The sequence below is a fragment of the Vicia villosa genome, linkage group LG5, assembly GCF_029867415.1.
Source record: "Vicia villosa cultivar HV-30 ecotype Madison, WI linkage group LG5, Vvil1.0, whole genome shotgun sequence".
Taxonomy (NCBI): domain Eukaryota; kingdom Viridiplantae; phylum Streptophyta; class Magnoliopsida; order Fabales; family Fabaceae; genus Vicia; species Vicia villosa.
The window spans coordinates 154,097,712-154,122,380 of record NC_081184.1 but is presented as its reverse complement, the minus strand read 5'-3'; the positions used below and the strand labels follow the sequence as shown (position 1 = coordinate 154,122,380).

The 24,669-nt window shown below is 35.3% G+C and overlaps 1 long non-coding RNA gene, 4 other non-coding genes and 1 pseudogene across 5 annotated transcripts; 2 read left to right on the top strand and 4 right to left on the bottom strand.

Annotated features, from left to right (window-relative positions):
- Positions 1-6,590: 6,590 nt before the first annotated feature.
- LOC131605780 (disease resistance protein RPV1-like) overlaps positions 6,591-24,669 on the bottom strand; it is a 41,251-nt pseudogene continuing 23,172 nt past the window's right edge.
- LOC131603305 (uncharacterized) lies at positions 8,286-24,047 on the bottom strand. Its single transcript, XR_009284285.1, has 7 exons — positions 23,867-24,047; positions 23,117-23,268; positions 22,926-23,036; positions 22,676-22,766; positions 18,845-20,891; positions 13,113-18,798; positions 8,286-13,043 (listed from the first exon to the last, which is right to left on the bottom strand). It is a non-coding gene; the product is annotated as an uncharacterized LOC131603305 (long non-coding RNA).
- On the bottom strand, positions 10,734-10,813 carry TRNAL-UAG (transfer RNA leucine (anticodon UAG)). Its single transcript has one exon. It is a non-coding gene; the product is annotated as a tRNA-Leu (tRNA).
- LOC131608307 (U6 spliceosomal RNA) lies at positions 13,141-13,243 on the bottom strand. The gene has a single exon (XR_009285576.1). It is a non-coding gene; the product is annotated as a U6 spliceosomal RNA (small nuclear RNA).
- On the top strand, positions 14,538-14,698 carry LOC131608526 (U1 spliceosomal RNA). The gene has a single exon (XR_009285779.1). It is a non-coding gene; the product is annotated as a U1 spliceosomal RNA (small nuclear RNA).
- On the top strand, positions 16,997-17,192 carry LOC131608284 (U2 spliceosomal RNA). Its single transcript, XR_009285559.1, has one exon. It is a non-coding gene; the product is annotated as a U2 spliceosomal RNA (small nuclear RNA).

The window sequence follows — 24,669 nt, the reverse complement described above, 5'->3', positions numbered from 1 at the left end:
TGATTGCAAGGTTATAAAATCAAATCAAATGAAACTCTATTTACTAGCTCAAGAAGTATAAACACCTACACAATCAATTTAAACAAAATTCGTTCAAATGATTTATGTCTCCTTAGCAACGGAGATGAATCTTGGCTATGGCATAGAAGAGTAGAACACATACATATGAACCACTTAAATAAACTAGTTCAAGAAGAGTTTGTAGATTGTGTGCCAAACTTACATTTTGAAAATAACATATTATGTGATGCGTGCCAAAGAGGAAAGTAAGTAAGGGCCTCTTTTAAACCTAAAAACGTAGTTTCTACTGATTGGTCCTTGCAACTGCTTCATATGGATCTTTTTGGCCCAAAAAAAGGTCTAGGGGGAATATTTACGTTCTAGTAATTGTGAATGACTAATCTCAACATACCTGGAAAAAATTCTTTCTAAAAAAAGAGACGTGTTTGCTGCCTTTCGAAAACTAGCTAAAGTTATCCAAAACGAAAAAGGAACAAGCATTGCATCAATAAGAAGTGATCATGGAGGAGAATTCTAAAATGAGGACTTTGAAAAATTATGTAATGATAATGGTATTTGACAAACTTTCTCCACTGCTAGAACTCCCCAACAAAATGGGGTAGCAGAAAGGAAAATTATATCTCTAATAGAGGCAACGAGGACGATGCTCAATGAAACAAACTTTCCCAAACATCCATGGCAGATGTTGTAAACATTGCTTGCTATGTAATGAATCGTGTATTAATATGACTCATTCTAAAGCGAACGCCCTATGAATTATACAAAGGGAGAAAGCCAAATATCTCTCACTTTCACGTATTTGGATGCAAATGCTATATCCATAATAATAGAAAAGATAACTTAGGAAAATTGGACGCAAAAGCTGATAAAGGCGTATTTATAGGATATTTCACTTATAACAAAACATTTAGAATTTATAACACAAAAAACAGAACGACGGAAGAATCAATCCATATTACCTTTGATGAAACTAACCCTAAAATTGTAAAAGTAGAATTATTAATTGTGCAGGTATTCTCGAAAGAACAAATCTAGAAGACAATTTGGAATCAACACAAAATGACAATAATGATGAAGTCATGATTGAAGGCTCAAATCCATAACAAAATCAAATTACTCAACCAGAGAGTCAAGATTCTCATAAAGAATGGAGATTAAGAAAAGATCATCCAATACAAAATGTAATTGGGGACCTGTCTAAATGAGTTACCACCAGACGTTCACTCGATAAGGTATGTAATTTTGTGGCTTTTGTTTCATAAATTGAGCCAAAAGAAGTCGACAAAGCTATTGCTGATGAGAATTGGTCCCTTGCTATGCAAGAAGAGTTAAATAAATTTGAGCCAAACAACGTTTGAGAACTTGTTCCCAAAGATTCAACTAATCTGGTAATTGGAACCTGATGGGTCTTTTGCAACAAGCTAGACGAAGAAGGAAATTTTTTAAGAAACAAAGTTAAACTAGTTGCGAAATGATATAACCAACAAGAGGGAATAGATTTTGATGAAACCTATGCTCCTGTGGCCAGATTAAAATCCATAAGAATGTTATTAACTTTTTCATGCATCATGGATTTCAAACTATTTCAAATGGAAGTAAAAGCGCTTTTCAAAATTAATACATTCAAGAGGAGGTTTTTGTAGACCAACCTCATGGATTTATTAATCTCACTTTTCCAATTCATGTTTTTAAACTTAAAAAGGCAATATATCCCCCAAAGTAAGCTCCTAAAGCATGGTATGATCGCCTAAGTAAGTTTTTACTTTAAAAAAATTGATTGAGGACAAGTTGATAAAACTCTTTTGTTAAGAAAACAGAACATGACATATTAATAGTTCAAATATATGTCGATGATATCATTTTTGGTGTTACTAACGAATCCTTGCGCAAGGAATTTTCTGAAATAATGCAGAATGAATTTGAAATGTCTATGATGGAAGAATTAAAGTACTTTATAGGGCTTCAAATCTATCAAACCAAAGGAGGATTATTCATAAACAAAGCTAAATATTGCAAAGAATTACTCAAAAGGTTTGGTATGGAAAGATCAAAGGTACTAGCAACACCAATTCAACATCATTCTCCTTAGACAAAGAGAAAAACAAAAAAACTTGTCGATGAAAGAAAATACCGAGGTATGAATGGGTCACTATTATATTTAACTGCATCCAGACCTGATATAATGTTTTATGTAAGTATATATGCACGCTTTCAAGCATCTCATAAAGAATCACATCTCAGCACCGTAAAGCAAATAATGAGATATCTCACAGGCACGCAACAAATGGGTCTATGGTACCCTAAAGGAATCGAATGTAACTTAGTAGGATACTTTGACTCCGATTTTGCAGGATGTAGACTAGATAGAAAAAGTACTACTGATACATGTCACCTACTTGGAAACTCACTTGTTTCTTGACACAGTAAAAGACAAGTTATCTATCCACAATGGAGGAAGAATATGTTGCTACCAGAAGCTGTTATGCCCAAATCATATGGATGAAGCAACAATTAAATGACTATGGTGTTAAAATAGGAGTTGTACTAATAAAATGTGACAACGATAGTGCAATAAACCTCACTAAAAATCTTATACTTCATTCTCGTGCCAAGCATATTAACATTAGGCACCACATTATTAGGGGTCACATAGAAAAAGGTGAATGCATGCTTAATTTTGTATACTCATACAATCAACTCGCAAATATATTCACTAAACCACTTCCAAAAGAGAATTTCTTCTTTATAAGAACATAATTTGAAATTCTAAATCAATCATGCATAATTAAATATATGTGAATCTATGTGCTTGTTACCTTTTTGATTATGACAAAGGGGGAGAAATATACTTTCATGGGGATGTCATATCTTCTATCTAACTCAGGGGGAACTTAAAACACTCCAAAAATATATTCTCTTTACTGCTTTATACAACATTCCCTGAGAGATGCGTTGTCATCATTAAAAAAAGGGAGAATGTGGATCTATGAGCTTTAGGTAACAACCAAATTTTGATGACAACAATGCACCTACAAACATGAAGTAATCAAAGGCAACTATGAGGTACTCAAAGTCAACTTTCAACAAATGTGAAGTACTTAAAGTCAAACTGTCAACAAAAATAAAGATATGGAAGCTCATTAGGTCTTGTTAGTCTGTCTGAGTAAATTAAGTTCTGTAAAAATAAGGTAGTTGCTTAAAAGTACTTAGGAAACTCTCTCACACACACACACAAAAGTCTTTTTCCTAAAAGAATAATATTTAAAACATGCCTTGGAAGTTGTGCCAAATAACTTAGGAGCTCTAAATATGACAAAAAGGGAGAATTTGTCTAATCTAATCAATTAGCCCAATCGATTAGAAAAGAGCAAACTCACACCCTAAGACACTTCTACAACAACTAAACGATTGGCAACAAACACGTATCTCATCCTTCCATTCAATTCAATCGATTAGACCAATCGATTAAATCGTTAATGAGACCCATGTATTCTTTCCTTTCTTGGTGATTTTAACTACTATATAAAGGGAGACCTCCCTCAATTTAAATCATGTCACTTTCCAACATTTTCATATTTGTTTGTAATTTATCTCTGTAAGTTATCTCCTTCTGTCTATCCTTCACTCTCTAGAAATTTTCTTTCTTCACTTAAAGTTGTCTTAGTGCTTTGGAGTGGAATTTTATTTGCGAGGAGAATTTTTGTAAGTGGTTATTATGTTCTTTGATAGTCTTAAGTGTACAACACCTTTAAGAATTTAATTTTTAGTTTTTGAGATCAACCATAAATCTCTGTTGTTGGTTCATGAAGCTTAGCCGATGAAAAACTTTGATCTTTGGTGAAAGTTGGTCATAGGTTGAGAACAAGTTTGTACAAACTCAAAAGATCGAATTGTATTAAGGTTCGTGAGCATAACCGACAAAAGCTCACAAGACTATAGTGAAAAATATCAGAAAGAACTCTTGAGGACAAGAGTAAGTCGACATTTGGCCAAACCTGGAAAACTCTCTGGTGCAATCTTTTTATCTTTATCCTCTTTAAATTTCTGCAATATAATTTATTTACTATACTTCTGCTATGCTCTACTACTTAAAAGTATTACTAACACAATCTTGTCCGATAAAAGGAAAAAAATTCACCTTTTCTAAAACCGCAATTCACCCCCCTCTTGTGGTTGAGGTCCCTTGTTCAACAATTTGTACCATAGTACTTGGATTTTGAGAAGTATCTCTAGGGTAGTTGATTTTGATGGTATGACATATTTTTATTCACTTTTCATTGATGATTGATTGAGAAAGAAAAATATATAAGCACTAAAAAGATGGAAAATGGAGGTATAAGTTGGGTAACCCTCACCTGGTTATTCAGTCTAACGGTGGTCGAACTCTAACGTTGAACCAAAATGGTCGATAAATAAACACACAAAAGTGTACAAATTTCATCTTCAAAAAACAAAAAAATTCTTGATCGATCTTGAGCGTGTGATGATTATTATTATTATTATTTCAAAATGCCTTAATTTGATTGTATGAATAAAAGGAACTGAAAATTCAAAAAGAGACTTAAGTCCCAAGCATTGCTAGAGAGGTGACCGAAATAGGAAAATTTTGTTTGTATACGTTTTACAGTTTTGTGTTCTTGTAATACTTTTGGTGTTAGTTAGTACGAGGGAAGTTAAATCTTAGTCGGTCAAAACAAAAAGTCGCCTATGACTATCGGTGATTTCATCTTTTAAGTTTTCGAAGAACTAAAACCGCTTGATCCTAATTTTTTTAAGCAAACTTGTTGCTTGAGGACAAGCAACAATTTAAATTTGGTGGTATTTGATAAACGGTATATGCATCATACTTCTTGCTTGTTTTCTTTCCGTTTCCATGTGTGTTTTCATCGTTTTGGTTGCGCTTCTGTCTTCCTTTTATGTTTTAAGGTAATAAGAGGGTAATGGACTAAATTGGAGCGAAAAAGGGTGAAGACCGTGTGAAAAGGAGCTTTTTCCATATGAAATTCCCATGGCCTATAACACCCGAGGCCAACGAGGTAAATGAGCGGTTGTTGGTACACGAGACATGATAATGAGACACTCCTAAGGCCGAAGAGGCGAGGAGTGGTCGTTGAATTCACATTAAAGTGAGAGGGATCCTGAGGCAGTGCAAGTATGAGACTGCATGATTGAAGGAATGCTTATAAAGATTGATCGATACTACCTATACCAATAACATACATCTTCTTTTCGGTAGCCTAACATATAAGAATTCAATAGTTAAGCGTGCTTGACTTGGAGTAGTATTTGGATGAGTGACCTTTTGAGAATTTCCTGGAAAGCGTGTGAGTGAGGACAAAACATGTTAAAAAAATCTGTGTTAGTTTGTGGGATCAGTCGATAATCCTGAAATCAATATAGGGCATTACATGGTCGACACGGCCTTACCGTGTCCCCTGACGCAGGTTGTGTTGCTTCCTAAGCAATTACGAACTTTTGAGTTTTTGAACGTTTTTGTGACTTTTAGACTTTTTAAACCCCCAAGACATTATTATGTTAGTGTGTTTAATAATTTGGCATAAGTTTATGGATGATTGATGACTTCTTTTAGCACAAATGAAGGCCTTGAGATTGGGGAGATCATCATTATTTACTTACTACTTTTCATCGGTTGCTTGCTTCCATTTTGTAGTTTTCCAACTTTTGCTTCTCGCTTTCACTTGTAATTGTTCAGTAACTTTGGTTTAACAATTCTTGCTTAATTTACATCAAGTTTACTTCTATTTAGTTTTGTTGTATTGTTTTACTTTTATTCAATTGCATGCTATGCTTTATCATTGTTTAATTATTGTTTACCACACTATGTGTGAGTATCCTACAAGGGGAAGGGGTCATGAGAGTCATCTCATGACAATTCCTAATTGATTATCTGAATATGAAATACGAGAATCATAAATTTTTTTATTTTAGAATTCTAGTTCTAAAAATATGTTTATGTCGGTTGCGAAACAAAGACAACTCAGATACGATCATAGCTCGAAAGAATATGAATCAATATTGGATTGCAGATTGCTACACAATTGAGTTCGAGGCGCCACTGACAAGGCGACTTGATCTCAGTTGAGAAACAACAAAGCTGCAGCATCACGTGACAAAGCATTTTTGCTCTTGGTTGAATCGTTTAGCTGAGCTTGGGTGTCGCACATATTTATCTACCTTTCTATAAATAAACTTTGAAGGATTCAAGAGTACAACTTTGAGATCAATTGACCTTGGGATGAGGCTAAGCTTTATTTTGATATTACAGATTGAAATCAGAACACGAATATTTTGTTGAGAAATCAGAACATGCTATTCAATGTTGTCACATTCAAATCAACTAGTTATGATTTTATTGAAGCCTGTAACAGTTAAAGGATACGACACAAATTATTTTCAACATCTCTTTCAAACAATCAATAACCTTCATGGGGAATGTAGACACATATGGAATTGAAGTCATATATTGTTATTGGAATAATATAAGGGCATGGAAAATTTTCACAGTTTTAGTTTTACAGGTAGGTTTTCAAACTCGATTTGAAACTATCTAAAAACGAAATTAATTTCTTCAAAGTCTGATAAAATGAAGTAAAATCAAGTTAAATTCAGCTCTTATCTATACTTAAAAATGTGAAACCAAAAGCAATAGAAAATATGAAGGAGCAAATGTTGTTTTAATCAAACATTATTGACACTCATCTTCGGTTGCATCAACACCTTCATCATAAGTGTTACATTTTCTTTAATCAAACGCTATTCATGTTGACACTGATCTTCGGTTGCATCAGCACCTTCATCATAAGTGTTGAAAAACCTGGCCAATCCTTTCTGAGACATATATCTAATTGATGTTTCATCTAATTGAAGTTCACTAACTGAGGCCAGAGTTTTAATTAAGTCAGGCAATTTAGTTTTAATTAAGTCAGGCAATTTACAGAGATGTTTCCAGTTTCCAACGGATAACTTCCTCGGATAGGATAAAAAACCAATGGGGGAAGGGAGTTCTTTAATTCCCCTGTTGTAAGCCAAAAGTTCTGTCAACGATACGAGATTTCCTATAGAACCAGACATTACCGTGAGAGATTCACACCAAATCAAACTTAACCTCTCAAGACTTTTCAAGGTTCCCAGTGTCGGGTAAATTTTGTAAGCCTGATTGATCAAGAGACAATTCTTGCAAAGAATGTAATTTTTCAATGCAGTTTGGTAGTCTTCTCAAATATGAGCAACGATCTAAAACAAGTCGTTCGAGTTTGGACAATCGAAAAAATGGACTCGGGCAACTTTACCTTAGCAGTGTCATGAGCCTCAAGTGTTTTCAGTGATTAAAGCATGCCGATGCTTTCTATGCTTTCAACTTGGTGCAACTAGAAAGAACAAGGATCCCCAGATGTTTCAGACCAGATACACCACTGGGAAACTCAGTGATGTTTTCACAACCCCTCAAGTTCAAATTATGCAAGGTAGTCAAAATGCCAATTGATTCATGAATCCTTTTTAGATTAACGCAGCTATCCAAAATAATTTTCTCAAGCCCGAGACAACTAGATAAATCAGGGATTGCAGCAAGTTGGTAGCAGTCGGAGAGTTTAATGACCATTAGGTTCTCTGGCACCTGCTATACAATGTGATCTTATGTTATAAGATGATATATTTGCAGAAGTTATAAGGTTTCAGTCCTTAACGTACATAGCAAAGAGACAGAAGGAACATGACCAGCTTTATATATTTTGTGTAAAAAATCCTAGCACTGAAACTCACATACACAAAGTGCGGAGAAGCTAGGCACCGCGGGTTTGAATCCACGATCCAACATAACAAATGTCATTATTTGATAGGATTGTTGTATTTGTTGCATGCAAAATATTAAAGCACCAAAGTTTAGCATTCGTGATTAAATAATGCATAAAAATTAAATCACGTACCTTGTTGTGACTTTCCAATCCCCGCAAGCTTTTAATTTTCTCGGCATCTGAAAGATTAAGGACAGCCAGTTCATGTGGCAATGTGTCCAAAGAAATGCATTCCAAAGGACATCCTTGCCATTGTAGCCATTTCAGTTGATTTTGAAGAAACTTGTCTTCCAAACTCAGATTATTGATCTGAAGCAACCTCAAGTTAACCACTGTTTCAAAGGATTTTGTATCAAGTATAGCATCATTATATTTCTCTGCTTCAGGCTTTGTTAATCTTTTCTTAAAGTCTAGTACAACTCCTTGTATGCATCTTGTTCCCTACATTAAAAATCAATGGAGACCGCTGAATATCACGAAGGATTATTATCACGAATTTCAAGAAACACAAACATGCATGTATATTAAATAATCTATAAAACAACAGCATGCAGCACAAGAGCACATTGACTGAATAACTGTAGAGCTTCTTCATCATACGACTCTTTGACTTCATACAACTCATTGACATGTTTTTCAGGCAAAGCAGTTGTATCCCTTGTTGTAATTATGATACAACTTCCTTCATACCATTCCCTTTTACCAATCAAAACATCAAGCTGATTTACATTATCAACATCATCCAGCACCGACAGGACTCAATTTTTATGAACTATATTTTTTATTGTACGTAGAAATACCAGCATCTCTAATAAAACTTTCTTCTTCATAAGAAATATCTTTACTGATATTTCTTTGAAGAGAAAGCAAACCACTCACTTTAGCTGAAAATTGTCTCTCATTTGAAATAAACATCTACTACGCTCAAAACGACCAACGAGACTATTAAAAAGAGCCTTTGCAAGGGTTGTCTTACCAACACCCCCCATCCCATACAAACCTAAGACCTTGACACTGTTGGATTGAAAATGTAACTGATCCATCCATCACCTTCTCAACACGTTCATTGAGTACCACTAGAAACTCAGCCACAATCATTGGACTATTACTTAACTCCTTTAAAACCATTTTCACCAAAAGGCGTATCAGTTTCTCATGCTTGCCTTCATCACTAAGCAACAAAGAGTGAAACAAACTAAAAAAAAGAAAGTATAGCAGAATCAAAAGAACAATCCATGAGAGTACAAGCTATACCACTGAACAAATCATTAAAATATAATATTAAAGTCATTTTAATGATGATTTTTAACTAAATTTACACATGCTTCGGTGACATGTGGTGACTCGGGGAATTTGATTTCGAGTGAGAAACTATAATTCATGTGACATGTGCTGATGGTGACTCGGGGAATCTGATTTAGTGTGAGTAACTATAATTCATTTCATGCTAGGTTATTCTTCTATCATAAATCACAAGTTTGAAATATATGAAATGCTTTTTCTACACTCATACTTAAAATATTATTGCAAAAATAGATGATCAGAAAATAGAGAAACCTGTTATTGAAAACAAAGCCAGCAAGTCCACCAAATTGTTTCATAGAATCTCTCCACTTGGAAACCATAGCTTTATCAAATTTCTCTTTCTATATTCAGTCTTGTTCTAACAAATATTATATATCAGGAAACCATAACTTAGCAAGGGGTTTTTCTGCTTAAGTTTTTAGCATTTTAGAAAACTCTAGATTCAGACTCAAATTACTCTGATGCTTCCCCGTACTTAGCATTCCTTTTGCATTCCAAGAAGGTAATGGACGGTGAGATCTATTTTTTCACTCAAACTAGGTGTAGTGTAGCAGATGTATACTCCTAGCGAATTGGATGCTTCGAAATTGAAGCATTTTTCCTCCCAAACTAGGTGTTGCAGATTGTAATTTCTTATGGAAAATGTTTTGTTTCTGCCATGCCTATCTTGTCTGTTCCAAAACCAATGAAGAAATAGTGAAATGCATACCTGGCTTAGTTTAGAGTATCAATAAGCAACATTATAACTTGTGAACGCTGCTTCTTCAACATCTGGCTTTGTTCCCAAAACCGAATTAAATTTCTCTAATGCTTCCTCGTAATTAGCATTCCAGCAGCAATGAATAGTGTCCTACTCCTTCCTAGAGTGTTTTACTTCCTGGCACACCCCACCAAACCTAGTTTAAATTTTAAGTCCTTAAACTATAATGATAATGATATTACTTTTTTACTTTTATTGTTCTAATTCTAAATAAATGTTAAGTTACATCTTCAGTGAGCAGGTGCAAAAAATTGTTTGTTGAACTATCATACCCTTTGAAGCCAACTTCACTCAGATGTCTGCAAGTTAAATAAAACACTAGCATAAAATAGGCTCAAGTGTATGATTCCAAAATCTTCACTTGAGTGGAAAAATTCAAGTTTTTCATAACCAACCCTTTTGGCACCATGGCACCATCACGCTATGGCAATACAAAACATCAAAGATGAAACACTAGTACAAAAATAAATGACAAAAATAAATGTGGCAGAAGAATACTGCTAAATTGTATGCTTTCTTGTGCCTACACAAAAAGGTTATTCTTATTAAATATTCCAAGAAATGATTTGAGGACTTTGATTGCATTCTCCTTGATAAATAATTCATCAAATCTACATAAATGGATCGAAAGTGCATCTTAAATCTCAGGGAGAATTTCATTATTGCTTTATTATAATTATTTTGTAGATAAACAAATGCCATTGTTATCTTAGTACTTTATCCAACAGCCGATTTTGAATACGGGTCTTCGAACTCCTTTGAACTCTTAACTAAGATATTTGAGGTGAAAATTTGGAGAATTTGAGACAATCAGTTCTCTATAAAAAAATAAATGACAGCTGTGGGATTTGAACCCACGCCCTTTCGGACCAGAGCCTAAATCTGGCGCCTTAGACCACTCGGCCAAACTGTCTTTATATATGAAAACACCGCTTAGTCTAATCTTTTTATTGAGTTCATTGAAGGACCTTCAAACTTTAAAGGAATGATTCGAAGCAAACTATACTTATATTATCAGAAAGATGCCATTAATTCTTGGGTCATAATCTACATTACAATTTCATATGGCAAATGTTTTGTGTCTTAGATCTCTATCTTATCTTTACAAGAAAAAGGTCAGCAATCCTATATTCCTTATTTCAATATTGTGGACTGGAGGTGCAACAGCCTGTGTTCCTCCCTCTCTCAGGTACCGTTACCTTATTGAGAGCACGATAACCAATGAACATTATCCAAGTTTTATCTTTCTTCTTTACTAGAATAATCGGGCTCGAAAATGAGCCGGTACTGCGGCGTATGGTCCCACGACTATAACTTTCTCCTCACCATTGGTCTCATTTTCCACAGCCCTTGTCACTTGCAACAGCTTGGTTCAGTTCATCTCTCCCATGACTGCAAAACTCCTAACCTTTCCCCTCTGATGTAGAAAAAAACCCAAGAGTTGTTTATCTGGGAGTCTAAGAATTTGAGCTGTTAGATACTTAAATTCTGTAATGTATTTCGCCACCGTTCCCTCTTGCTTCAACTCCGTTAACTGTTCGTAGATATCCCTGTCCACATGACCCTCGTATCTTTCTAGCGACAGTTCCTACAACCTCTCCCATGACAACTCTCCTTCCTCTCCAACGAGTGAATTGAAGAAGTGGATAGTTGACCCTTCCATGCAAAACTGGGCCATATTCACTTTCACCTTCGAAATTGTATCTTCGACACGACAATAAACTTATGCTCGCGAAATCCCCCCTGCCAGATCCTCGCCATCAAATGTCGGTAACTCAACCAGAGTTGATCGTACCTCTGATATCTCATTTTCTAGCGCTCTAGTGCTTCCCCCTTGGCTTCCATCTGTTTGAACACTGGCAGAGTAACCTTCTTCGGTTGCTTTCACTGGTTCCGTCGTCGTATCTGGTACGTCGGACCGGTTTGATACAAACCAGAAGTCAACACAGTATAAAAATAGTAAATAAAGTCGAAATAAAATAGGGTGGGAGCTTTATTTATTATGGAATTGAAGTGGTTACAAAGTGATTACAGAAACGGGAATATCTAATTCCTAGATTCTTACTAGAGTAGAGCTCCTAAAGTATCTTAAAGTTACCTATCCATTTGTAAGGTTCTAACAATATTCCCAGGTACCGTGTAGACCACACCACTTCTTCTAAATGAGTAGCCACATAGTGAATGAATTTCTAGTGTGATGGTGACTTAGCTACATGTGCTATATCACACTATTTCAATTCTCATGAGTTAATGGCCCAATTATTTGCCGAATTGTCCTCCTTTCATATTCTGCAGCTGGCAAAATTTCAATTCCAAAAACCGCATAGAAGATGTAACATCCCCAATGACCAATGCGATTATTAGTCATTAGCAATGACAATAATTAATGTGATTGTTATTAGCCATTAGCAATGACTATAGTTAAAAAGTCATGTAAGTAGCTAACGAATCTCATAGGGTGAGAGAATCATTAATAAGCATGCCAAACTGATTGTACTTAGAATGTTCAAGTTTTGTCAGTATAAAAATTGATGTGATGATAGCATAATATTTCGTGATCCAGTTTTCAAACATTTATAGAAATAGATTAGGATCTTAGCTCAAGTACAAAATTAATACAATATTCAATCCCAAACTCCTTTATAGAGTTGATTTCAATATATGTATATTTGACAATTGTTCTGGTTAAGAATCTCCTGGCTGTTGTAGTTACAGTTCTCGTAAACTGATGGAGGTATACAAAAAAACACATGGAGATTATGATAAATGTTCAAATGCAATAAATTTTCACTGTTCTGCCATATCAAAAAGCTATCATTCTTATATAAAATTGGTGTTCACTTGAACTGAATTAGCAATTCGGCAAAATAAAATGAGAAGGCTTGGTAGGTAGAACACTGACTAGAACATGAAACATTACAAGTCATCAAACCCATATTTTATCAAACAATGTCAAAACTTGCTATGTGATTTGCCTTTAGCTTACTTCATTAAATCATGTGCTTTGAGAATAAAGGCTAATAATTTACTTACAAAATTAGTCCGGATGATTTTCATCACTTTGAGAAGAAAATGTATGTGAACTAGACAATCTCCTTGTTGGTTTTTTTTTTTTTGAGCAAATCTCCTTCTTGGTTTAATTACTGTTAAATAAGACCAAGTTACAAAACTATTGAGCAAATAATTTGAAAATCGTGATGAACACCACCTACCTGCATTGAAATTGAAAGGAAATCGCAAAAAAATTTGGACCATTTCTCGATTTGTGCGTGTCATCCTTGCGCAGGGGCCATGCTAATCTTCTCTGTATCGTTCCAATTTTATCGGATGTCCCCGAAGGGACGAGCAATGAATGAGTATCTGTTGTTTATAAACACAATAAAAGAAAACAAACCAACCGATGTGGGACTAAAAGTAACTAAACAAACATAACACAGTTAGTTCTCCTTGCTCTGTCAAACCTGCTTACTATTTCTCTTTTTCAATCAATCTGCATCTATATGTATAATTTGTTATGTTATGTTGCCTCAACTTCACTTAATTAGTAGTAATTGATTATATATATAAACTCCATAAGCCAACATGACCAATTCTAACCCCATAAGTTATCATTCAATAAATATATGAAGTATATCCATACATTATCATTTCACCCACAATTGGTAAAAAATGAAACACTGCTACAAAAATAATGTGACAGAATCATACTTCTAAACTGTATGCTTTCTTGTGCCCACACAAAGGGATTATTTCTTATTAAATATTCCAAGAAATGATTTGATGACATTGGTTGCGTTCTCCTTGATAAATGATTAATCAAATCTTTTTAATAACGGATCGAAAGTGCATCTTAAATCTCTTGGAGAAATTCATTATTACTTTACTATTTTTATTTAATAGATAAACTAATGTAATCGTTATCTTAGTATTTTATCCACCACCCGATTTTGAACACGGGACTTGTAACTCCTTCAACTCTTAACTCAAACATATTGACTACACAATCCTATTTAATTTATTGAAAATACTTTATCATTAACCAATGGCTTTCTCTTTCTTTACTTCAAATACCCTCAGCCGTTTAAAAGTAGAAAACAAAGTTGAATCCTACTTTTTGCATTGTAAGTACCAAGACCACATCTTAAAGTAATCACTCTCTTTGATAAAGTTATTAACTAATTTGTTCGTGTAGTTGCTTTCGTAAAATCATGTGCACCATCTGACTACATGTTACGCAACAAAAAACCAACTTCAGCACAAGTTGGAGTGAATGTCTACAGAATTTTCTGATGATGCAGCGGTGTAAAATAGGGTGGTTAATGTTCATCCAGCTGTCTGGTAAGAGATCTCAGTATTAAACACATCAAGAGAGTAGTTAAAATTCATCAAGATGTTTTTCTTAAATTTGATGCGCAGATACCAGTTTTCAATTCAACTAAAAGTAACAAGGAAGAAAATATCCAACTCAATAATAAAAGCCAAAGCGAACCCGTCATGCTTGGAGATGAGAAAAAACAAAAAGCAGCAGTAGAGGTGAGAAATACATTGTTTACTATAGTTGAGTCCCACATCTAAAGAAGGGGAAAGGTATTGAGATAATCAAGAGTATAAAAGAACTTGAATATCTTCATTGCAAACTACTTACCTGGATGGGGTCAATGGTTGATCATGAAGGACCATGGCCTAGGAGAGTGACCTCCATTGCACTTAGGAGGGGTGCTATCCTAAGGTCTACCCAAGTGGTGGAACCTACATCATAATTTGTTGCTGTGGGGGCCTGCGTTCGCGCGGCCCCCTCCTATTCTTACATCAAAGTTTCTTTTGTTTAGGAGATTCTGTCTCAGATTCTAGTTGACTAGTTAATTTTCCAAATGGGGGTTCTGGTGTTTTAGAAGAACACTATATAAAGATACTATGGACTCTGGAGTATTTTCAACTTACCATGTTGAAGGCGTATGTTGATCTTACTTCTTACTCACAGTTGCAGTTGTAATATATACAACGGTTTTACAACAGGTTACTGTTGTATCAACTGTAAGTATTAGCTTGTATTTTACCATAATACCAACATAAGGAATCAAATGAGATGCTAGCAAAAATTCTTTATGGCTCTTCAGTAGGACCCTCCGCTAATTCAGGAGCAATTAGATCCTCAATCCATCTATAAACAAGCATGTTTTCTAAAGAACTATTTCTCTCTACTGTCTTAAGATCCAAAAGCAGAGGCTTTTCTAAAGAACTATTTCTCACTACTGTCTTAAGATCCAAAAGCAGAGGCTGAAAGTGTCATGGCTTTCATAGCAAATAAATAGTCATGGCTTTCATAGCAAATAAATAACCAAATGATGTCATTACATGACCGTGGTTGTTTTATTTACACATCCATGATCAATATTATGAAATATTAGGCAAGAGAATAACAGAGAAGCAATTTATAGTTCTTTATTGAAAAACTTAAGAAACAGAATGAAGGCATTCTTTAAAATAGTTAGCGTTCATTCTTAAAAATAGTTCAATTATGTCAACTGATATTTATAAATGAATGGAGAAAAAAGAGCATTATGGAAGTGTTACCTTAAGATTTCCACAAGCAGGAAATGGTGTACATACCCAGCTGGTGACCTTAGAAGTTAAGGGAGGAGGCTTACAAGTAAAGGCGCTTCAAGAAATTGAGGCGCACATGGGGAAATGTACGGAAGAAAGTCGAGGACGAGGCATGTCGAAAGAGCATGCAAGTCGAATCGACTAGAAGCATGCAAGTCTGCCGAAGAGGCTCCTTATACTTAGTAAAAATTTCTACATTTGACGAATGCCAGCGTGGAAACCAAGAGCGATTTATCTTTGGAGAAACGAAGGCGGGAAGTTTCAAATTTAAAAGACTGAAGGCAGTTACTCCAAGAAATCGTGTCTGGTGGGCGCCAAATACATGGCGAAATCTCATGAAGCAGTTATCATTTAGCTTCAATGTCAGCCATAGGTCACTTTAGGCAGTTATCTTTGTTTATTACTATAAATAAGTCATTTTATGTAGAAATTGGTGTGTTCGCTGGTACATCCAAACTACTTGCTGAAGCTCTGCTCAATTTCCGACTTCAGGAAGAAAGAGTTGCTAAGTGTCTTGATGTATGTGAATCACCACCTTTATTTCAATGCAAAGTCTTTATGTTTTAGTCATGTATTTTGAAGCTTTTACTTGCATTTTACTCATTGATCATTGTTCGTTTTATATTTTCATGTTCACAAAAGAGTCAGTTACTCCTTATTTCGTTTAGAACAAAGTCTAGATTCAATACCTCATGTCGGTCACGAGTCACCATAGTAGGTCCGAGTCCAGATTTGTTTAGTTGTTAAGCTTAGGTTTGTTCCCGTCGGTCACGAGTCACCTGCCGGTCGAACCTAACACAACGTATGGAAAGCCGTTGTACTTGTTCCTTCAGTCTTAGAAAACCGTTTCTTAGGCTAATATCAACGACAGAACCAGTACAATTTCAAAAACCTTAGCACTTGTCTCAAGATCAACTGGTCGATCTTGCAAATAACCCTTAGTTTAAGGCTTTGGGAAGACCAGCGGTTCTTTACCAATTTCCACAGTAAACAGAGAGCTTGCTTATATTAGAACAAATAGATGTAAACAATTTGCCGCCTAGAATGAATTTGGCTTTCAACTAATATGTTTCAGGAAGAGAGAGGAGGTAACATATATGAAGAAATTTTCAATAATTATGCGCAATTAATGTGAATGTTGACGAGAATGTGAAGCAAAAAGTGGTTGCGGTTGCAGTGAGTAATTTTTCAACAAATACTCGTTCGTACCCATCAATATCAAAACCTCAACGTCAAAGTTTCAACGTCCTTTCCATTAAGAATGATTCACTCACCTTTTAATTGTTTACCCCATAGAACTAAACACAACGAGAATTGAATAAAATATTTAGAATCAATAGAGATATCTTGGACTTATATTGTGATTTGTTATGAAAGGAAAGGGAAATATGTAGTCTCCAAGTTGCTGTATAAGAGTCCCACCTCAGTTAGTGAAGTAAAAAACTTAACAGATGTCAGATATAAATGACACAACAAGCATACATTTCAACTCATACCTTTCTCGGCCTTTTGGCTAAGATCAAGTGTAGTATCTGTTCTTATCAGTTTAATATCTGATATGTGGGCCAATGGTTCACACGATATTAAATTTATTTCTTGAGGGGGAGAGTCCACCACAATGGCTTGCTATTGGGTCTTTCATGTGTCGCTTTTGCGTTGCACTATTGCAATAGCCTGGCACACCCCACCAAACCTAGTTCAAATTTTAATTTTAATCTTTCTTGTTGATATTTTACATTAACTACTGGTAGTATTCACTACTTTTAAAATCACACCCCACCAAACCTAGTTCAAATTTTAATTTTAATCTTTCTTGTTGATATTTTACATTAACTACTGGTAGTATTCACTACTTTTAAAATTGTATACGAATAAATTCTCGTTGCAGTTTGTTATAATCCAGGCCAGCTGAGCTGAAATCGTCCACATCCGTTTGTCGTGCAGTCAACCACTCTGCTTGAAAACAACTCCCTCCCATGTACTACATCTGCTGCTCTCTCTTATTTGTTGTCCCAAATGGATGAATTCCTACTCCTCCAAATGTTCCTATTTAGCAGCAGTGCATGCTCTGTGTCTCCACATGTCCAGATTTTGCTCTTATTACATAGCTGTAGCACGTGCTCTGCTGTCTCCGACTTCACTTTACACCATCAGCAAAACAATGTCAGTTTACACCCTCTTGTCTATCAATCTTACACAAGTTGCTAAACAGTTTCGAAGGCGGGTAATGGTCTACCAGTAGAGGGTGGAAAATACATCGCCTACTGGTTGTTAAGTTCCACATAGAAAAAGAAAGTGAAAGGAAGAAGTAGGAAGAAATAGGAAGTGAATTTTATGTTCTCTTTTTCTGTTTGCATTTTTCATTTTTCTGCAGAATTCACTACTGTCAAACCTGTATGATCATATTGTCCAACTTGTATAACTATATTTTATCTTTACATCATTATCTGTGCAGTTTCAAAACAATTCATCTCAAATAAAGAATCAATATTTTGTTATTGGTGTGAATTGAAGTTAATTTGTCTATGATAATCATCATTGTCAAGTGTTTGTGCTCTTGACAAAACTCAACATCCAATTCAACCTCCCTTCAAATCAACAAATAAACAGGTGTTTTAATTTGACTGTATTGAAAACACCTTATAATACAGGCACATCTGAGCTGAAAGTGTCATCCCTTTTAGAATCCAGGTATTAAACAACTAGCTAAGCTCAGCTCTCGCACCCACTCCAGCGCCGCTAACATGCCTAATGCTTCTCTGATATCAACTGTCATAACTGATTGCAGCCGCAGAGTTTTGGCTCCCACGAACATAACCAACTCGTTCCCATACACTGGTGTGGTACTCTGAGAACAAGACATCAACTTTGCACTCAATATAATTTTGAGGAGGACGTTGCCATTTTATGTTGCCCCTGCTGTTTTGGCCCATCCTTCATGTCCGTTTGTCGTGCAGTCCCCCACTCCGCTTATAAACAACTCCCTCAGATGAATTATATCTGCTTCTCTGTCTTATTTGTTGTCCCAAATGAATTCCAACTCCTCCATAATATCATAGCAAACATACTTTTTCCTACTTTGACAGTGCATTTAATATGTGAAATATTTTTTGTCCAAATGTTTCTAAAATTTTTAATAGAGGACCAATATTGTTTGCTTTTCCTTTTTGACGGGCAATGCCAAACTGTAAGTGAAAATAAGGACTACATGAGTGAGGATCCAAGATGGGTATGGATCACGGTGTTTGTAAATCAAAGATGCCAAAGCATCCATAATTTTTTAGGACATGGCACCTCAAAATGTATGAACCCCACCCACCAAAAAGAGATGGTTTGGCACCTCAAAATGTATGAACCCCACCCACCAAAAAGAGATGGTTCAAAGGGCTAGGCTCACCAGGTTTTGTGGGCTGGGGATGAAGCGGTCCGTGATCCCTCCACTGTCAAGAGTAGGAAGTATTCGCTGCTCTGTGAAACCAGCCTCACGCTATACCCTCCTGTCTAAGACACACAAGTCTCGTGCCTTCGCACAAGACCCATGGGCCGGCTCACCAGGTTTTGTGGGCTGGGGATGAAGCGGTCCGTGATCCCTCCACTGTCAAGAGTAGGAAGTATTCGCTGCTCTGTGAAACCAGCCTCACGCTATACCCTCCTGTCTAAGACACACAAGTCTCGTGCCTTCGCACAAGACCCATGGGCCGGCTCACCAGGTTTTGTGGGCTGGGGATGAAGCGGTCCGTGATCCCTCCACTGTCAAGAGTAGGAAGTATTCGCTGCTCTGTGAAACCAGCCTCACGCTATACCCTCCTGTCTAAGACACACAAGTCTCGTGCCTTCGCACAAGACCCATGGGCCAACTCGCAACTTGGAGCGGGCAGGCCAGCATGGTTCAACCACCAGACCAACCTGTTAAGTCTTAGCCATGTTCCATCACCTTGATGCCCCCACATGGGTCATAAGCTGGCGTTACTCAGCTCGGCGAACTAACTAGCATGTCAGGCATTTATAAACACTTGCTTGTGTGATGTTCTAGCCAACGTGGGACTTCAATGGATCCGAAATGGTGTAGTATTAAGCTAAAACATGCTTTCTTAAACATTATAACGCTCAAAAAAATTGTGGCTGATGTTATAATACATATATTGAGAGATTATTCAATATTTGACAGAATTACTCACAACAAAATGGTTCAAAACCAATTAATAAGTAGTGAAATGCATACCTGATTTAGAATAACAACAAGCAACATGATAACTTGTGAATGCCGCTTCTTCAAGTTCTGGCTTTGCTCCCAAAATAGAATCAAATTTCTCTAATGCTTCTTCTTACTTAGCATTCCATCAGCATTAAATCCAGGAATCAGCATTAAATCCAGGAAAGTAATGGATATCAGTAAGATGCCATTAATTTTTTTGTCCTAATCTGTGTTACAATTTCATATGGAAAATGTTTTGGTTCGAACATGTTTATCTTATCTTTACAAGAAAAAAAGTCATCAATCTTGTATTCCTTATTTTAATAAGCAATTGAGTAATACGGCCAATGCGATGCTGCAGATACCTCAAAATACTTTTATGCTGCATTTGTAGTTCCATAATACAATTTATAATCACGCTTAATATAATCATTATGGATTTGTAATTCTTGCAATTATAAAATTGCACACTTGATAAAGTCATGCATTTTGGACTATCTGATCAAGATCCTATGTCTCACATCTGCCCTTGTAGAATAGAATCGATTACGAAATTTAAATGCAAATCATCTTATCTTAATTAATTCAACAATCTAGATTGTATGATTGCTGCAGATGAGGGATTTCCTGACTACAGGGGTTCGAATCCGCAAATGCTTATAATAAAATGTCACAAATAATGATTGTGTAAATAAAACATGAGATACTTTTGAAACTAAAAATAGTGTATTGAAATTTCTTGTTGAAAGCATTATCAAAACATACCTGGAACAGTATAACCCATCTGAGATTTTTTCAGCAAACCTTGCAACACCAAATTCAGCAATTTTTGCCACATAGTCTTCATCAAGCAAGATGTTGATAGATTTTATACCCCCGTGAATAACAGGTGGAGAACATTGCAATTTATACTTGTGATTCCAAGCCCGTGCAACCTTCTCATCTTTTATCTATGAAGAGAGCTTTACGCAGAAACTAAAAGGTTGGTTCCTCATTTAAAAAATCAAGCATAGAGTTGAAGTATAAACCTCTCAGGTACCACCATGGCCAATTAAATTATCTTCATCCAAATGACTATTTCATCAGCATCAATACCCACTTGGTGAATGGTGAAGAATGCTAGTTTCCATTTTTTTTACTTGCTTCCTTTTGACATTTTTGTAACTTTTTTGCTCTTCAAATCCTTAAGCTTCTACACATCAAAACCGCGGCGATGAAGATAACAACAATAACCAAGAGCATTATATATTTATAACAAAAGAGAGTTCTTCTATGACCATGATCACAAATCTTCAAATTAGAATTTATTGAACTCTTTGGAAATTTCTCAACACATGAACCTTTGTTTCCAACAAAAACAGCACTTTGGGTATTGAACGTTTTGATTCAGTCATATCTCAAACATTATGGATCAAACATAAAGTACACTGTTTTACTTTTCTAAAAAGAGTTTTGAAGTTCATATATATAAAATGACACCTCATGTAATGATATCACTAAATTAGGCCTCCAATTACCTTCTATGAGCATGAAATGATATCACTAATCTCAAAGTGTATCAAAGTCATATTCAAAATGTTGAGATTAAGCATCGTTATAATGAATGTGATTATTAGCCATTAGTCATGACTATAGGTAAAAAGTCATTTAAGTAGCTAAATAGATTAATTGAAAATGTTGTGAAAAACGATACCAATAACAAAGTATAATAGGGAATTAGGGAAGAGAATAAGAACACAACAAATTGGTGCGGTGAGCGTGGAGTAAATGCCTTCAACAAAGTATGAGATTGAAAAGTTCACCGGAGTGAATGATTTCGGTCTGTGGCGCTTGAATATGAAAGCCCTACTGGTTCAGCAGGGTTGTTTGGAAGCGTTAAAGGGAGCGGCGGCTATGGACGTTGCGTTAACAGAAAGAGAGAAGACATTATTTGAGCATGATATGATATCAGTAATCTCAAAGTACTAAAGTCATATATTCAAAGAGTTTATTCTTCTCAAAAATATTAATGCAATATCAAACTCAACAATCATAAGCTCAAAGAGATAATAAGAAATTACAGTCCCGTGGCATTACATAAATAAGCATCACATAAACAAAAAATAATACAAGGAAAAGAATATAGCATGCTCAAATCATGTCCAAGTCCAAGTAACATTACCATGCACACTCCTTTTTATTTAAACTAGGGGTGGAAAATTGGATGGACCAGATAAAAGAGGCTTGAATTTCAAGTCACCCATACATGTCTTGGGGTAAGAGTGAACCAAAGAAACAACATATAATAAAATAGAGAGAAGCAAAAAACTATTGTGAACCAAAAAAAGAGATGGTTCAGGGGCTAGGCTCACCAGGTGTTGTGGGCCGAAGGTGCAGCGGCCTGTGGTCCCTCCACTGTCAGGAGTAGAAGGTGTTCGCTGCTCTGTGAAACCAGCCTTACGCTATCCCCTCCTGTCTAAGACACACAAGACCCGTGCCTTCGCACAAGTCCCGTGGGTCAACTCGCAACTTGGAGCGGGCAGGCCAGCATGGTGCAACCACCAGACCAACCTGTTAAGCCTTAGCCATGTTCCATCACCTTGGTGCCCCCACATAGGTCACAAGCTAGCGCTACTCAGCTCGGCGAATTAACTAGCATGTCAAACATTTATAAACACTTGTTTCTGTGATGTTTTAGCCAATGTGGGACTTAATGGATATAAATTTGTATAGTAGAAATACTATTAAGATGAAACATTTAATAAAACTAATCATTGAAAAGATGTGGTTGTAAATGCTTTTTAAATGGCTTCCTTTGTAGTCGGTACTCCTTAACTACTTTTGACATGCTATAACACTAATAATTGAAAAATGTGGTTGAGGGATTTAATCTACATATATAGAGGAATAACTGGACACTCAAAACAAATTATCCAAAACCCATGACAGTAGTAGAATGCATCACATACAATTTGTAAAGTGAACAAACATATATACCTGGTTTAGCTTAGAGTAACAACAAGCAACATTATAACTTGCCACTTCTGCTTCATCAGTTTTTCTCTAATGATATGTATATTTACAAACCCTAACGGTTGAATTGAAAATTAGTTAATAGAAAGGGTTTGAAAACACAATCAAATCCTGCAAATCACTATAAAAAAAACAGAAACTATGTATATGTGCATAAGATAGAGTGAAAAGATGCATGAATAATGAAATTAAGTGGAAGAGAAAAGAAGGCTACCTTGTCAATGTGGTCAGGGTTAGAGATACGGCGTGTTTGCTGAACCAGCCAATCATCGGGAAGCTTAAATAACACAATCCAAACAAACCCTAAGCCTTGAATTCAAATAACCTAGGTTCCGAGATCCATGGGGTAAGTTCACACTCACAATCAGGGAAACAATGCGAAAAAAGCATACAAAATAAACTAACCATATATTTTCTGCATTGTCATGAGTAACAGGCACATTCTTTGGCAAATTGTGTACAATACATTGTTCTCCCATATTCCCCGCAGCTGGCCAAATTTCGGTCCCAAAAACAGCACTGTAGATGTTGAGCTCAGTAATCTCAAAGAGGTGTTCCTTGTCAAGAATATTAATTCAATATCAAAATCCAGAATCATAAGCTCAACATTGACCAAGTAAGGCCTTATTTGGATAAACTTAAGTAAGCAGTTATCATAAAATGCTTATTTGTATAAGGTATTCTGTATAACAGAAAATAAATAAAAAATCAAACTATTAGTTATTTATCAAGCTATGATGTAGCGCGTGTCGGTGATATATAGTTTCCATAAACACTTTCAAACAGTCTCGCAAGTGTTTATTGAAGTAGATAAGCTTAAATAACACAATCCAAACAAACCCTAAGCCTTGAAAACACTTAATAGTGTTGAGAATGAAAACACTTATTGGAAGCATTTTAAACTTCAAGATGAATCAGTTTTTCTCGAATAATTTACAAACCCTAACGGTTGAACTGAAAATTAGTTAATAGAAAGGGTTTGAAAACACAATCAAATCCTGCAAATCCCTACACAATTGCAACAGTATGCATACAAAAGAAACACAAACTATGTATATGTGCATAAGATACAGTGAAAAGATGCATGAATAATGAAATTAAGTGGAAGCTTAAATAACACAATCCAAACAAACCCTAAGCCTTGAATTCAAATACCTATCGTCGGGAAGATGATATGGCAGTATTCTGACCACAAAGCTATAGCAAACAACCACTTATATCTAATTGAAGCTTCTTCTTTTGGATGAAGCTTTGAGCACAAAAAGGAATGGTTTTGATTTTGAGAAATGGTTTCTGGAAGAAACCATTCGGTGATGGAAAGAAAATAAGAGCCAGTTTTTGCTACTCCCTTTACCCGCGAAATTTTTATATTTTTACAATTTTATAATTAAACTATAAATCATTTTTATATCATTTTTTTATAACTTAATTATTTAATTAATCTATATTTTTGAGCTCATTTTTACTATTTTTTTAATAATCTAAAAACCATTTATATATTTATGTATAAATAAATAATTTGAAATAATCATAATTTCTAACAAAATAATAATTCATGCCCCGCTATTTTTTAGAATCTGCATATTTAAAAAAATTGCAATATAAAACTCAAAACAATTAAATTGGCATCTGCATTAAACATTCAAGAAGACAGACTAATTTAATCGGTGCCTCTATAGACCTAGTCAATCTAATTGGTCTACATTAGGAAAAGTCAATTTAAGTGGCACTTACACTTGATCTTCAAAGAATGCGTCAATTCATCTTACTTCAACGCTTTGTCTTTATTTATTTATTTTATATTTAATTAAAACAATTAATTAATTAAAAAATTGATTAAATACTAATAATATTTAATTTAAATTAGATTATATACGAGGTACTCTTTCTTGTACAGGTCTTTGTTGATTCACCTGAGATATTTGATATGAGGTCCCTGGAACATCACCATCGCCAAA